General features: G+C 42.5%; 1 long non-coding RNA gene across 2 annotated transcripts; it reads right to left on the bottom strand.

The window, feature by feature from the left end:
- Positions 1–270: 270 nt before the first annotated feature.
- Positions 271–14,208, bottom strand: LOC126403788 (uncharacterized). 2 transcript variants are annotated; one of them, XR_007571363.1, is made up of 7 exons: positions 13,539–14,208; positions 11,316–11,393; positions 9,851–9,971; positions 7,309–7,377; positions 6,665–7,024; positions 3,762–6,510; positions 271–2,733 (listed from the first exon to the last, which is right to left on the bottom strand). It is a non-coding gene; the product is annotated as an uncharacterized LOC126403788 (long non-coding RNA). The 2 variants fall into 2 exon arrangements; XR_007571364.1 differs by lacking the exon at positions 13,539–14,208 and adding an exon at positions 11,557–12,188.
- Between the last annotated feature and the right edge of the window lie 1,097 nt (positions 14,209–15,305).

Below are 15,305 nucleotides of genomic sequence, written 5' to 3'. Positions count from 1 at the left end.
TGAAAGGCGGTTAACCAAAACATTTTTACTGCAGCTTTATGACTAGAAAAAGTTAGCACACAGTGGACTATCTCCAATTTATCTTCAGGTTCCCTGCTTTCAAATGATGTATACTACTTCTATGTGGCAACTACTGTTGACCTGCTATGACCCCATAAAGATCCCCTGTCCCTCTGTGGTGGGTCTCAGAGGGATAAAATAGGACTGCAAAGCTCATGCACACATTGAAATCACAATAATTTAACACGATTACTCACAGACTTTGAAAATATCCAGATTTATTGAACTTTAAAAAATACAGCGCGTTTTCATAAACTTTAAATATAATTCTACTAACTCTATCTGCAGAAACACTCAACTATTTATATACTGTAATCTAATCTTTGCATGTCCCGAAAACCATTCATCCGATCTACTTCACACTCCCCAGGTGTACTGCTGGGGACCCGTTTCGACATACGATTTGTTCTTCACATCAGCCCATCACAATGAATCTATAGCTATGTGGGGCCCAGGTGTATTGCTACGGACCCAAAGAAGGGCAGCGTGGAGTGTGAAGCGGTTTGTATGAGCGGTTCTCGAGAAAGCACAGCAGCAATACAACAGACCAAGCAATCGCCTGTTTCAAACAGGCATGCTTTGAATTAAATAAAGACATTTCAGCAATATAAAGTAACTATCTATCTTTAAAGCATGAGCGGTTCACTCCTGGACTGCAGCTGGTGCTCCTTGATACAGAGCAGGCACAACGGACTGACTAAAATGCACACATCAAGGTGCATATTGGCAGGGTTCAATCATTTTTACCATGTGTTTTACTTTAGTGTCCTATGACAGCATATCGTCGCTGTCCGATGAAAAATATGTATCTCCACTTTTGACGATTTTGACTTTCTACAGTGCATGGAGTGTCCATAATATTCCCTAGCAACCGTTAGTGTGGGTATCCAAATGACCAATTGAAAGACGTTTTATTACATCATCTTTTCAACACGTATCTCTATTGGGTGTCAGAAGTGTCCATCAAAGCGCATAGAAAGTTGAAATCATCAAAAGCGGAGATACGTGTTTTTCATTGGACAGCGACGATATGGGAGTGTGGATGATATCAGCAATGATCAACACTACTTGCTATTCTGTTGCTAGGGCAATGGCTTGGGTCTCTGATAATCTCCCATCAGCTACTGCAACAACAAACATTCATTGTCAAAATACAAAGGGACCCATTTAGAGTGTTTTTGCTGTTAGTTTGAAAGCGTCTAGAACATTGGTTACTTCTTTGGCACTGTCAGAATCTGCATGGAGAAGCTGCCTATCCAGTTACACCTATAGACACATTTGGGTTATGCCTCATATATCAAATGTTAGCAGCCATCCAGAGAGCTCCACCTCGTAACGTGATAGCTCAATAGGCTGTACCTCAATGGCACATCGAAGTATGCTTGGGCAAGATACTGATGGTTCCTGATGGACATGTAGTCTTTACGTCATTTGAATGGTTGAATGACTAGAAAGGCACTATACAAGTGCAGGTCCATTTGCCTGCGGAGGCAGTGGGTTATTTTTTAGAAATTAAGGCAGGAGAGGGTCTGAAAGTGAAAAAAAATCTAGCTAGAAAGTCAACAAGTTGGCAACACTGAAGGCACTGCTGTAAAAAGGTGCACAGGACAGTTTTGGCCAGGTGAGATTTTCAATCTCAACGTGAAACAAAGGTTAAATAAATAAAAATAAAAACAAATATTGAGCCCCATATTCACAAAAAAAAAGGAGTAAATTGTATTCCCAAAGCAATATTTTGTCCTATCCCATTGCATAGTGCAGGATTTAATGTCACAAAATTATTTTGCATGGTCCCTCTAACATCCATAGATTCAAAACCACGATGTGTATGGTTTCTTCTCTTCACATTGGTGCTACGGAGCAGAACCAGCTGCCTCCTGTAATAAAGGACGTGCAGAATCCACAAGCCTTTAAGAGATGTAAGGTGGCTGCGAGATATCCTCTCTAAATAAGGCCATTGTTGTTTTTAGCACACTGAAATCGGTTTTTAAAAGAATGTATGTACATGTATTGTTTTTTAATGCCATGTTTATCTGTGGGTGGGTTGTTGTATTGGAATCTAGCTCATTGTGGTCATGTGTTTTCCACTCTGAGTGCTGAACGGCTTTCTCTATCTTATGTAGTAACACTGTGTTTTGTTCAGTCTAAACAATGGAATTGCATCTGCCTATTTGAATGAAATGAAAGATAAAAGTGCTTGCAGAAAGAAAACAAAAACAAAGGTACAATAAGTTAATATATTGCGATGCTGAACAATCTCTCATTATTTCAACTTGGTTCTCACATTACTCCAGTTTGTATGAATGCCAGTGCTTATGATTTACTGTCAAGGTTTTTGTGGAGGAAGACAAGTGGGTCAACATGCCGAGCTTTCAGGACTCTTCCTTGTGTAGTTACGATGTCTCCTGCGGTGGAGAAATCTGTCCAGACACTTGTAGTAGGATTGCACAGGAAGCACTTTGCTACTCTGAGTAGCTGTAGGCACTGATGTGCAGATTTTGGTGCAGCATTGACTTTGGCAGAGGCAAATGTCACTTCAAGTCAATGCACAGGTGCTCCTTTGTCTCTTCATGGGTGGCTGGGTGGCGATGGTAGGGCTATCTTCATAGTTAGGTGGGTGATAAACCTCAGACGAGTCTTCTCCTCCACCGGACTGTCTACCTCCTCTTGTTGCTGAAAAACATCAAAGCATAAAATCAAACTAGTATTAATTTTACAGTAAATTAACATTAACACTCCTACTGCCACCAGTCAAGTTGCATTTACAGTTTACATCCATGTCTGTCCAGTCCCATGCGTACCATGACGATAGACAATGCTTTGAATATGTATGTTGCTGCAAAGAAGATAAAACTTCTAAAACGCGGATGCTTCATACATGTATTTACCCGGCAGCACAGAAAATCTATACAGTCAGCACAGTCTTAAGATACCCAGACAAAAACAAGTGTCACAGAGTCAGTATCTGACCAAATGTCTCCCTTTTTGGGTCTGAGTTACAGCACTGAATAATGGCCAGAAAATTGTTTGACCTTTTGGATATAAAATGTCATCATTTTATCCTATTAGACGTTTGTGTGAAATTTTTGTCATATCTAGCATTTGAATTCTCGATTTTGGGCCAAAAACATGTTTTGTGAGGTCACAGCAACTGTTGACCACCAAAATGTAATCAATTCAGCCTTGAGTCCAGGTGGATGTTTGTGCCAAATTTGGGAAATCCCTCAAAGTACTCTAGAGATATGACGTTGAGGAGAATGTGATGGACAGACAACTTGGGCCGAATTTGAGAAAATCACCAGGCGTTCTTGAGATATCGTGTTCACGAGAATGAGACAGGTGCGAGGTCTAAGTGACCGAGACCTTTGACGACTAAAATCTAATCAGTTCATTGTTGAGTCCAAGTGGACGTTTGTGCCAAAACTTGAGGAAATTCCCTCAAGGTGTTTTTGAGCTATGAGGTTCACGAGAATGAGACAGATGCAAACTTGCAGTGACCTTAACTTTTGACCTCCAAATCAGTTCACTGTTGAGTTCTAGTGGACGTTTGTGCCAAATCTAAACAAATTCATTAAGCGTTCTTAAGATATTATGTTCATGAGAATGAGACAGACAGACATATGGACAACCCAAAAACATAATGCCTGTGGGCACTGCTGTTGCTGGCATGAGGGTATAGCCTAATTAATTAATTTACTTACATTCTGTAGCTTCTTCATGGCCGCCACCACAGCATCAATCAGGCTGGAGGAGGTCTTACTGGTCTCTGCTTCAGAGAGAAAGAGTAGATCCTTAAACTTAGCATCGAGAGCTGATACCAGGCACAGTGTCTTCCTCTCACTGGCATCTCTCTTCCCCAGATCTTGTGCTGAAGCAGCTCTGATGTCCTTCACTGTCTGTGTCATCCAGGCTTCCTTCTGTGCTTGTGACCAGCTTGGCATGAAGTGGTGCAATTTTAGACAGAATGCGCGTGCTCTCCAATGACATCACCAAAGTGGCATCCTTCATTGGCTCAAGTGCCTGGAGCACTTCCTTGGCACGTGTGATGCCAGCCAGGCTCAGTGTTAAGATATCCTTTTCAGTCTTTCTGGGCCTCTGCTGACGTGATGGTGCATAGGTGACTCGTCATTGCTCTAAAAATCATGTCATCTGAGCTGGCCCATCTTGTGACTGACCTGGGTCCTGGAAGCTGGAGCAGGTCCTGTTTGGGCTTTAGCTGGTGGCTGGCTATGGTGTTGCGTCCAAAAAAGGCTGTGACTGCCGAGTAGTCTCACCACTGTTAACAATTCCAGTGCTCTCTATGAGGTCAGATTCAGGCTGTGTTCAAAACACTATACGTGGGTCAAGTCTCTCAGTCCAGCCACAAAGTTCATATTGGATGCACTGTCTGTTACAATGTGGGATCTTTTGCCGCCAATCTATACTCAGTACCAGCCTCCTTTAGTAACGCTATGATGCTCTCTCCTGTGTGGCTATCATGCATCGCTCTTGATCGTAGCACATGAAAGTCCAGCTTCCACTCAGCCATTACATGATGCACTGTTACAGTTACGTACAATTAAGTGGCCCTCTATAGCCCCGGTTCCCCCTAACATTTTCGGTATGGTACCTTTGAAACCAAAAGTAACCCTTCAGACACGGTACCTAGCGTTGCATGCCAAAGTGAGTCTAGCACCGTCATTTCCACTTCCATGTACAACTTGGGCACAGCAATGTCAGTGATGTGTTGTAGGTAGGCATGCAGTGTAACAAGAGGGCGGATATCTGTGCAGACAAGTTGACTCTGATGTGTTAACTTGTTCAGTGCAGAGGGATACGCTTGTTTCATGTTAGCTGTAACACAACATCACTATAATACAGGGCTGGGTTAAAAACTGATAAAAACAAACTGATCTTCATTTGAGTGACATGATATCAATTCATAAAATCTGAGATTGATCTTTATACATAGGCCTTTTTCCACGGATGTGTCAAACTGTGACCTTGGTAATCTCGCCGGTAGTAAACAGGCCGTGGCGCTAAATTATTAACAACCATAGTATTGAGGAGCTCCGACGTTACCGGGTCTTATCTGTAACCGTTAGGTGTCTGTTATGTTTTGGACAAACACGGAGTAAAGATGCCGCGGTGGAGACAGACCTGAAGATAACTTGAGCTGATGACAACTATGCTTGTTACTGTGAGTGCAATAAAACCTCCACGAGGAAAAAGTCAATACTGTCCGCAGTCTCTCATCCACCGCCACTGACATCATGTTTTAAACAAGCACAGAGCGCTTTCCAGCAACTGTTTATGTCTAGCGGTTTAGGTCAGTTTGTGTCGGGTCTTAAAACTTGTCTTAAAGGACACATTCACACTGGCGCTATTGGTTCGCTTTAAACGTACCCTGGTCCACTTCCGCGGATAGTTCTGTTCGTTTGGAGTGGTGTGGACCAAATGAGCGAACCCCGGTGTGCTTGAAAACTGGGGGTCTCGGTTTACTTGCAAGTGAATCCTGGTGCGATTCGCTTACAGTGGGAAATGCAAACGGACTATCCAGCGAACCAAAGAGAGGAAGTGGACCAAAGAGAGGAAGTGGACCAAAGAGAGGAAGTGACGCAGAGTGCAGTGTATTTTGGGCAGAAAAAAACCCAAAACCAACAGCGCGAACCGGGAGAAGCAGAGGTAACAAAAGAAAAAGTTGGAACATGTCTCGTGGGCAGATGTGGAGTAGTGAGGAGATGCAGGCGCTTATTGATATATGGTCAGAGGACTATAACGCAGTTGCTATCTGCCGGCTGAAGGGGATGGATTTCCGATTTCGGTCCTGGCCAATCGATGAGCCGTGTTTTTTTTTTCCTTCCTCATGCTTTTTTTTTCTTCCTGATCAGTGGTCGTTTCGGGCAATACTGCATGACAGTGTGCAGGCAGTTTGGTTTGCTTTAAAAAGTGCAGTGTGAAAATGAACCGAACAAAATAAAGGTGTGAAATTTTTCGGCATTGCCCACCCAATCGAAAAATCTAAATCAAATCAATTCAGGAAATCAGTGACGATACCAAGCCCTGCCATAATAACTGGTTTTCTTGGTGTGCACAAGTTTTAAGTTTGTGAATCTGTTTCTCCCCCTCCATACCCTGAACTGTTACTTTTCTCTGAGTGGGAATCTTGACCTTTAGGCACCGTGCAAATGATTGAATCGTTTTCCTGCAGAGCAAGAATGACTAATTCTTGTTCTTTAGGCATAGCGCAAATGTTTGAACGGTCTTCATAGTCTTCCAGCAAATCTTGTTGGTTTGGAGTGGCTGATTGAATCTTTTTAATCAACCACGATTGTCTGTATAAACGGAAACAAACAAACAGTAGAACTACTCCTGCCAGTCCCAGTGCCCCGTAGAGGCCGTACCTTCCTCGACTCTGTGGTTGTGGTCGACTTGTGCTCAGTGTCTCAGGTTCAAGCAAATGCCTCGCTGCTGTAAAGAGACCAAACATATCTGTGTCATTCATGTGAAGAATAAACATTTTACTCAAAAAGAAAACAAAATATTCACAACGGATAAACCGCAACACATTTTCTTCACAGGTTTGGATTTAACCTGTTAAGAAAGCTCTGCAGGAGCAACTTACCAATGACATTGAGCGAGCATCTCCCAGTGCTGCTCCCATAACTTGTGTGTACTGTACACAGGTACCGGCCAGAGTCACGAGTTCTGAGTCTGGACACGTTCAGTACGAGTCGTCCTTCTCTGAGGAGGTGTTTGTCGTACTGGACTCGTCCTGCAAACTGTTTATTTTGAGACCAGAGGAACTCTTCACCTTCATACAGATGAAACACGACTACGTGCTCGTCGTCAGCTAACAGTTCACAATAGATTTCGAACCGGTCAGGGGAACTGTCAGCTTTGGTTGTGAACATAAATTCCAGTGTGATGTCCTCGTTCTCCTCTGCCTGATAGGAGGTCTGTGTCGCATTCACTTCAAATGTTCCTGCGTAGGAGACAGAGAGGGGAGGTGAGGACCAGACAAACCATCAACTTTATCATGTGAGCCTCTAAAATCCATCCATAGATGTTTCTGTAGAGTTTAGTGATGGTCTCAGTGCTGCAGATGCTCATCAGCATAACTTGTTTGCAGGTGGCGAATAAACTGTTTAACTGATTCAGTGAATAACACAGAGATTTTTAAATGGAACTGATCAAATCTGTGGGTGAGGCTTTAAGTGTGTAATGACCTCTCTCTTTGCGGGTAAAGAAGTAAAGGTGTAAACTAACCACAGACCGAAGAGATCAGGGACAAAAGAAGCAGGTTTTTGAGCAGCTGGTTGCCACAGGTCATCTCTCCTGTATCAAGACACAGAGGTGGAGAGTCAGAAACAGAATTTCAACATTGGTCGTGAAATGGAAGTGAGGAAAGTTAACAGAGAGCTTAAGACAAGAGAGAGTGAGGTAAAACGAACCTGTTATGAGGCAAGATTGTTTTTCTTTAGCAAGTGAGCGCTTTAGCACAAATGTTTTTTGATGGTTTGTCTTGTTGTTCACTGGCGCCTGGTAACAGTGCTCGGTTCTTTCAACATTGCATTGTGCTGTTAATATGCTAACTGGCTAACTACAGTCAAGACTTTCTTCTGGTTTCCCTTCTTGAATGACTATTACAGACGACCATTTTCTGTTCATATGGAGGGGTATGTCCTCTGATGCAGATGCAGGACATGCATCGTGCTTGCTGGCCGTCAGTTTGGCGTGTTCATTTGCAACTTTTGGACAAACATGGCAGCGTTAGGTGACACAGTAATAATACTACTCTCATCCCACAAGTTCTCTAAAGCCAGTTTGGTGTGTCTGGGCCTGAAGTGAGAAAATCTGCAGTCTGACCTTGCAATCTGTTGTAGTTTAGTATGAACCTCAATTACCACCTCGCAGTTGAATGCCAATCAGGTTCCAATTTACATTCATGTCTGTCTCGACCGTAGACTGCATAAATAATGGACGTAGCTACCGTGACGCCAACCACTGGTTTGTGGACTCCCATTTTGAAGCATTGAATTCGGCATTTCAGCCATCGCCATCTTAATTTTTTGGAGCCAGGAGCGACCATATTTGGACGAGAGTTTAGAGCTGTGAAGGAGCGAAGGGTGGATCTGATTCATAGACTGTAGCACACCTCACAGACAGCCTGTCACTCAAGTGTCCCCATCCTTAAATACGCATAACTTTGGGCCTTAATAAATTATCAGGTTTTACGCTTATCAGGAGCCAGCCTCAAGTGGGCATTCGATGAACTGCAGTTTTTAAAGATATGTTTTTTGGGCATTTTAGCCTTTAATTGATAGGACAGACAAGTGTGAAAAGGGGAGAGAGAGAGGGAGTGACATGCAGCAAAGGGCCACAGGCTGGAGTCGAACCCGGGCCGCTGCGGCAACAGCCTTGTACATGGGGCGCCTGCTCTACCACTAAGCCACCGACGCCCCTGAATTGCAGTTTTTGACACTTCCGAATTAGCTTTGTTTTTTAGCATCAGAGGTTGCTGCTTAGTCCAGACTCACACATAGCCAAGATGGTTGACAATGCTTCAAATATGGAAGCATTGTAAAGAGTGAAGAAGCGACATATTCTAAAACATGGATGCTTCACACACCTTCAACCAGGAACCTCAGAAGATCTCTCAAGGTGGACATCCATGATTAGTGTCACTAATTCGGCATACTAACAAACGTCTCCCCTTCGATTACTCAGATATGATGTTGAGTAATGGCCAGAAAAGTGTTTCTGCAGAACATCATGATGTCATAGGTTCAGTGACCTTTGACATTTTTGGGCGTAAAATGTCATCACTTCCTAATTTTTTCCTATTAGACATCTGTGTGAAATTTTGTCATAATCAGTGTATGAATTCTTGAGTTATGGCCCACATGTTTTGTGAGGTCACAGCAACCACTGACCACCAAAATCTAATCAGTTCATCCTTGAGTCCACATGGATGTTTGTGCCAAAATCGGGAAATCCCTCAAAGCATTCTTGAGATATTACATTCAGAAAGATGTGATGGACAGACAAAAACCTAATGCCTCTGGCCACAGCTGTGGGAGGCGCAGAGGGATAAAAATATGTTTTGTTTTTCACTCAGTCTCCTGACGTGGTTGTGAGCACTTAAAATAGACCACGTGTTAAATTCTACTTTCATTTACTGCAGATGGTTATTAAGTGGATCACTGTGATGAGATATATGTGCACTATAACACATAAAGTACGGAGCTAAATGTCAAGTGTCATATCAAAGGGTCTGAATACTTGTGCCAATATGGTATTTCACATTTTTAAAATCATGTTTTCACTTTGTATTTAAGATATTGAGTTGAAAATGATGAGAACTTTGAATCGTTTTAGCATGTGGCTGCAACAAAGGAAAATGTGAATCAGATTTATTTGAGTTTTGTACTTTTCTTTAGTTTTCAATTCAGTTTGAAGAGCAGCTTGATTGTTTCAGTTTAGTGTTTACAGTTTAAAAATGATTAGTTTTTCATTTGTTTCGGTATTGGTTCCTTTGGTGAAGGCAACTGACTCACTGTCACATAGACTCAGAAATTTGACTGAAGTCATTTCCTGTATATCTTTTATTGTATTTTAGTTAGTTTTGCAAGTATACAATATCATTTCAATTCGTTTATTGCTTAATTCTAATTTGACTTTAATTTCAGTTAGCTCAGAATGCTTTTTCACTCCTAGTTTTAGTCTTTACTTAAGTTTTAGTGAACTATAAAAACCTTGGTCTGAATACTTTCTGACTGCACTGTAAGTTTAAAAACGACAGACCTACCTGTTCACAATGCACTTGGCTAGATGTCCGTCAGCTGGTCCCAGGAGCCATGAACCCTGAGTGCAAATGAGGTAGATATTTTCCCTCTTCTCTGGCTGCATCTCATCAGTCACATGCTGACCTGGAAATGAAAAACGGTTGTTAACAAATTTTCTTACACTTGTTGAGCCCAGTTCAGACCAAAGATGAGCCGTTCTGCGACGTTCTAAAAACCTGCCAGTTCACGCCAATGCAACTGAGATGGTGTATCATCTCTATGCAACAACTCTCTGTACTTCCGTTCTGGTTTCCAGCTTTTCAGGCTTATTTAGTGGCTGAATATAAGAAGCTACAAATTATATTATACTTGACCAGCGGACTTTACTATAAGCCGTTTGGCTGTTGAAACTGGTGATGTGCTTTACGTTCTGAAACCTGCCGCCGGCGATTTGACCAGTGGAGTTGCAGGTGACACCATCAGCTGGCTTGAGTCGAGCTCAGATGGCCAGTTCACACCGCTGCGACTTTTCTCTGCAACGTTCTAAAACGGTTTCGTCTCGTTGAGAGTCTAGTTACACAGTGGGCATCAAGTTTTGATTTTTTCAGACTTTAGAAGTTAATACAATAAAATCTTACTAACAACCTTTCAATGTTACTTATAGGAAGTTCATTGGTCAGGTGATTTGTTGAAACTGTCACTGTATCCACACAAAAATACACAAGACATCATCTAAAAAGAATCATGTTCCTCCTCCTTCTCCTCCTGTCTCTAATTGCCTTTCCTAGAATCTACCATGACTCATGGAAAACAGCCAATCAGAGCTGTGGAGTCAAACGCAGCTGTTGATTATGTAAAGCACTGCTTGTGAGCTGCAGTCAAACTTCTGACTCACAGCGCTGATCAAACATGGACCGAGACCATTACTGCATTAGCTATTTTTCGTCTCGAATGTTTCCAAAACATATTTTAGTGCGCTGTTGAGCAGTGTGTGCAACGTGGCGGCTGCGTCACAAGCTCTCTTTCTTTCCAGCCAGCATTCTTTTTTCCTGACACATGAGTGCAACCAAAAAAAGACTGGCCATAAACAGTACATTTACTGCTGCGTTGAAAATGTAGCCACCGATTAATCTCATTAACCCAGCATACAATATAGCTTGTTAAAAATGCTATTTCCCTGTTGGAGTCATGTTATAGTCACATTGTTTTTGCATTGGGCGTTTCATTTGACAATAAGTTTCAAGGGAAAAACAAAGAAAGCACCGCAGTTGCTTTTCTGTTAACTGGTTTAAGAAGGAATAAATATTGAACTGAGAAACATGGACTGTGAGCAACCCCTGCCTTTGCTGCATATCCTTCCTTTAAAGAATTTTACATGGGACCCCAACATACAAAGCTACTGTCAGTTCAAACAGTAACAGCAGTGATAAAACCAAACAACGTATTTAAAACGATGTGAGGAAAGTGCTGGAGGAAAATGTTACTTACAAAAGCTCCGGTGAGCTTGTCAAGCATTAATCACCTTGGTGCTTTGCCGTGTGTCAGGCGCTTCTCCAGCCCTTTTGCCTAAAGGAGAAAAGCAAAACTAGTTAATCACACTGGACTCTACTGATGCGTGGGTGTTTTTAAAAACCCTCACCAACCCGGCCTGTTATAAGAGTCAATCTGCCACACCCTACGCGTTAATCATCAACCCATCAACCATGTTTTTTAATGGAAGTAGACTCACCGGCCACTTTATTAGGTACACCTTGCTAGTACCAGGTGGGACCCCTTTGCCTTTAAAACTGCCTTAATTCTTGGTGGCACAGATTCAACAAGGTGCTGGAAACACTCCTCAGAGATTTTGGTCCATATTGACATGATGACATCACACAGTTGCTGCAGATTTGTCAGCTGCACATCCATGATATGAATCTCCCGTTCTACCACATCCCAAAGGTGCTCTATTGGATTGAGATCTGGTGACTGTGGAGGCCATTGGAGTACAGTGAACTCACTGTCATGTTCAAGAAACCAGTTTGAGATGATTTGAGCTTTGTGACATGGTGCGTTATCCTGCTGGAAGTAGCCATCAGAAGATGGGTACACTGTGGTCATAAAGGGATGGACACGTTTAAACCATGCTCAGTTGGTAGTAAGGGGCCCAAAGTGTGCCAAGAAAATATCCCCCACACCATTACACCACCACCACCAGCCTGAACCGTTGATACAAGGCAGGATGGATCCATGCCTTCATGTGGTTTACACAAATGTCACAGCAGAAATCCAGACTCATCAGACCAGGCAACGTTTTTCCAATCTTCTACTGCCCAGTTTTGGTGAGCCTGTGTGAACTGTAGCCTCAGTTTCCTGTTCCAGCCCGTCTGGCAACAACAAAAACCACGCAGCGTTCAAAGTCACTTAAATCACCTTTCTTCCCCATTCTGGTGCTCAGTTTGAACTTCAGCAGGTCACCTTGACCATGTCTACATGCCTAAATGCATTGAGTGTCTGCTACGTGTACCTAATAAAGTGGCCAGTGAGTGCATGTAAAAAAAAAAAGTCTCCTTTTTGAAAACGACTAAAATACAGTTGCAATTTTCCTTCAAGTTGCAAGTGCAAATTACAGTATTATAGTTTTTTTTAAAAAAAGATTTGTAACATTAGAAATGTGGGCTGTTGCATAGAAAGGCTTCAGTCATTTTCACAAAAAGAAATTAAAATATTGATAACTTTGATAAAATGTTTGTAGCACGTCACAAATTCAAATTTAAGACTATCTGATGACTTTAAAGGCGTTATTGTGGAAACACTGAAGGCATTTTAAGACTTCTTAAGGACCTGCAGACACCCTGTGATAGGCGGTTCAAGAGCATCAGACTGCATTTCAGTCATGACAAACCGCTCTGCTGAGTTTAACATTGACTTTAAATCTTCTCAAAAGCGCGCTCCCAGCTGCTTGATGTTAAGCATCTTCACTTCTGACAGTTAAGTGTCCGCATACAAGTACCTGGGTGTATGGATAGATGACAAGCTCTCATTTAATGCTACTCTAGTTAGGAAGCTTAAAGTGAAGACTGGCTTTTATTTTACAAATAAATCCTGCTTTACTTTCAGTGCCAAGAAAACATTTGTGGAAGCTGCTTTTCTGTCTGTGACTGATTACGGTGACATATTGTATATATATGCAACCTCCATTTTATGTAGCATTGATTCAGTGCACCATGCATCTCTACGTTTTGTTACAAATGCAACATCTCTTACTCAACACTGCATTCTTTATGATTTGGCAGGTGGGGCGTCATCGACCATTCCCAGACAACAGCACTGGTAGGTTTTCATCTTTAAGGCAACACTGGGCAAACTTCCAGCCTACCTCTGTCTGCACCCTTCTGTGTGTCAGCTCTGGTGGTTACACACTAGCTACACTCCTCCAAGTGGCTGCTTTTTAATGTCCCCTGGGTTTTAACAAATCTGGGGGAAACTGCATTCTCCTACTTTGTACCTTGGACATTGAACAATCTTCAAAAACATCAGACAGAAGAGGGCTCCATAAAGAATGTGGTGACAGAGGCCACTGTGTTTGAATAATTGTTTTAACCTTTAATAAGCTCCAATATAACCAACCTCCAGGTACAACCTTGTAAATAGCATAAAACAATATTCTTACTCACATTATCTGCGTCATTAATAAACTTTAGCTGTTGTTTTTGATGCTGCGTATCTTACCCGTCACTGATGTTTGTCCATGGTACTTTCCTAGTAATGTGACCCCTCACCAGTCGGGATGCTGACAGGGTGCGGTCCGACACTCTGGAATTAGTCTTCGGGGCAGCTAAGTTCACCACGGAGGGCTAGCCTATTTCAAAACAAGCCGCTGTCGTAGGTCAGAAAACTCTAACTTCTCTTTTATATTCAGCTCCGCCTCTGTTTGTTGGTGTGTGTGACGTATTGGTCCTCATTCATAAAAACAAGGTCACGTGACAGCACGGAACTGCATCTTCCCGGAAGCTCTTGCTAGCATGCTATGCTAACATGCCGAAAAAATTAAGTCACTGGCACAACCGGCTGCGGCCTAGCCATACTAACAACACTATACATTTCAGCACATATATATTACATTTCATTATTTGACTTTACATGAACTGTACGGTTAAATATCGCCCGAAGTCACGTACAAAAAAAGCTACGCTGCTAGCCACCGTCACCTAACACGCACGTGGGTGATTAAAAAACAGCGACGAGATCGTTTTAAATCGACCATTTTAAAAATGTGGGCATCGTAAGATGTTGAGTTGCGACATAGGATATAAACATGTACGATAACACAGCGATAGAAGACGATGTCAGGTGATGATTTAAAAGATAAATCCTAAGAAGACGGCCAACCATGTGGTGTTGAAGCTCCTCCTGTTTTAAAGGCGGGTCATAAACCGACGTGGTTAGACACAGCGGCACATACTGTACTGGAGTGCACCATAGCTTTACACAGATGCTTTGATGTGGATCAGTGGTCATGTATGTGCATGCTTAAATGTTTCTATGCGGCCTGTTCGTTGTGTGTTGGTGCAGACAGTGTCCACAGTGGAGGGTGCTGCTGAAAGAGGAGCATGCCAAATATTATGAAGAGGCAGAAAAAGAGACACCCTGACTGCTTTTATGTCAAATGTATGTTATGGCAATGTTCTGAAATTCAGACTTAACATTCTGACTTTCAAACCGATGCTGTTAAATAAAGTTATTAAGAAATATTGAGCTGAAATAAGTTATGTTCCATCCACCTGTAGTTCACCCTACACCTTCAGATGTCGACAGAGACCACAGCTGGAGTACTGCTGCATTAACACAGCAGAGACAATAGAATACATGTGTTGTCAGAAGGAGCATGATAAGCCATGTCTTGCTGGTGGCACAGTGAGTAAGTTACCTGCTCTGGGGATAAAGAGGTAAAAGGTTTGAACTCCTCGTTGGGCAAGCGCTATGCTTTACGAACAAGTTGACTAAAGTCCTGTATCCCCAACAGTTAAACTGTTGTGCATATTTTAAGTTGTGTGACCTCCGTCTCTCTGCCTTCTGCTTCTGACTTATCCTCTTCGACTTAATCGCCCAGTGGGTTGGAGAGGTTGTCGAACTACCTGCACCTGGGTAGATGACACAACTTGTGTGCATCTTGTTTCTGCCCATCTTTTATGAACTGCTGTGGTTTAAAAGTTGACATGCTTTATCAGAATCAGAATCAGCTTTATTTGCCAAGTACGTGTGTACATACAAGGAATTTGACTCCAGTAGACTTGCTCTCAATGTACCAGAAATGACATAACAGTGATGTTTCCTGCCCATTTCCTGACCCTTGACCGGTAAAGGTCCTGGATGGAAGGAGGATCGGTCCCAATAATCCTCTCTGCACACCTGATTGTCCTTTTCAGTCTGTTCCTGTCCAGTTTGGTGGCAGATCCAAACCAGACGGTGATGGATGTGCAGAGAACAGACTGGATT

The sequence above is a fragment of the Epinephelus moara genome, chromosome 17 (genome assembly GCF_006386435.1).
Source record: "Epinephelus moara isolate mb chromosome 17, YSFRI_EMoa_1.0, whole genome shotgun sequence".
Taxonomy (NCBI): domain Eukaryota; kingdom Metazoa; phylum Chordata; class Actinopteri; order Perciformes; family Serranidae; genus Epinephelus; species Epinephelus moara.
The sequence above is the reverse complement of the archived record's forward strand: the minus strand, read 5'-3'. Positions and strand labels throughout refer to the sequence as shown.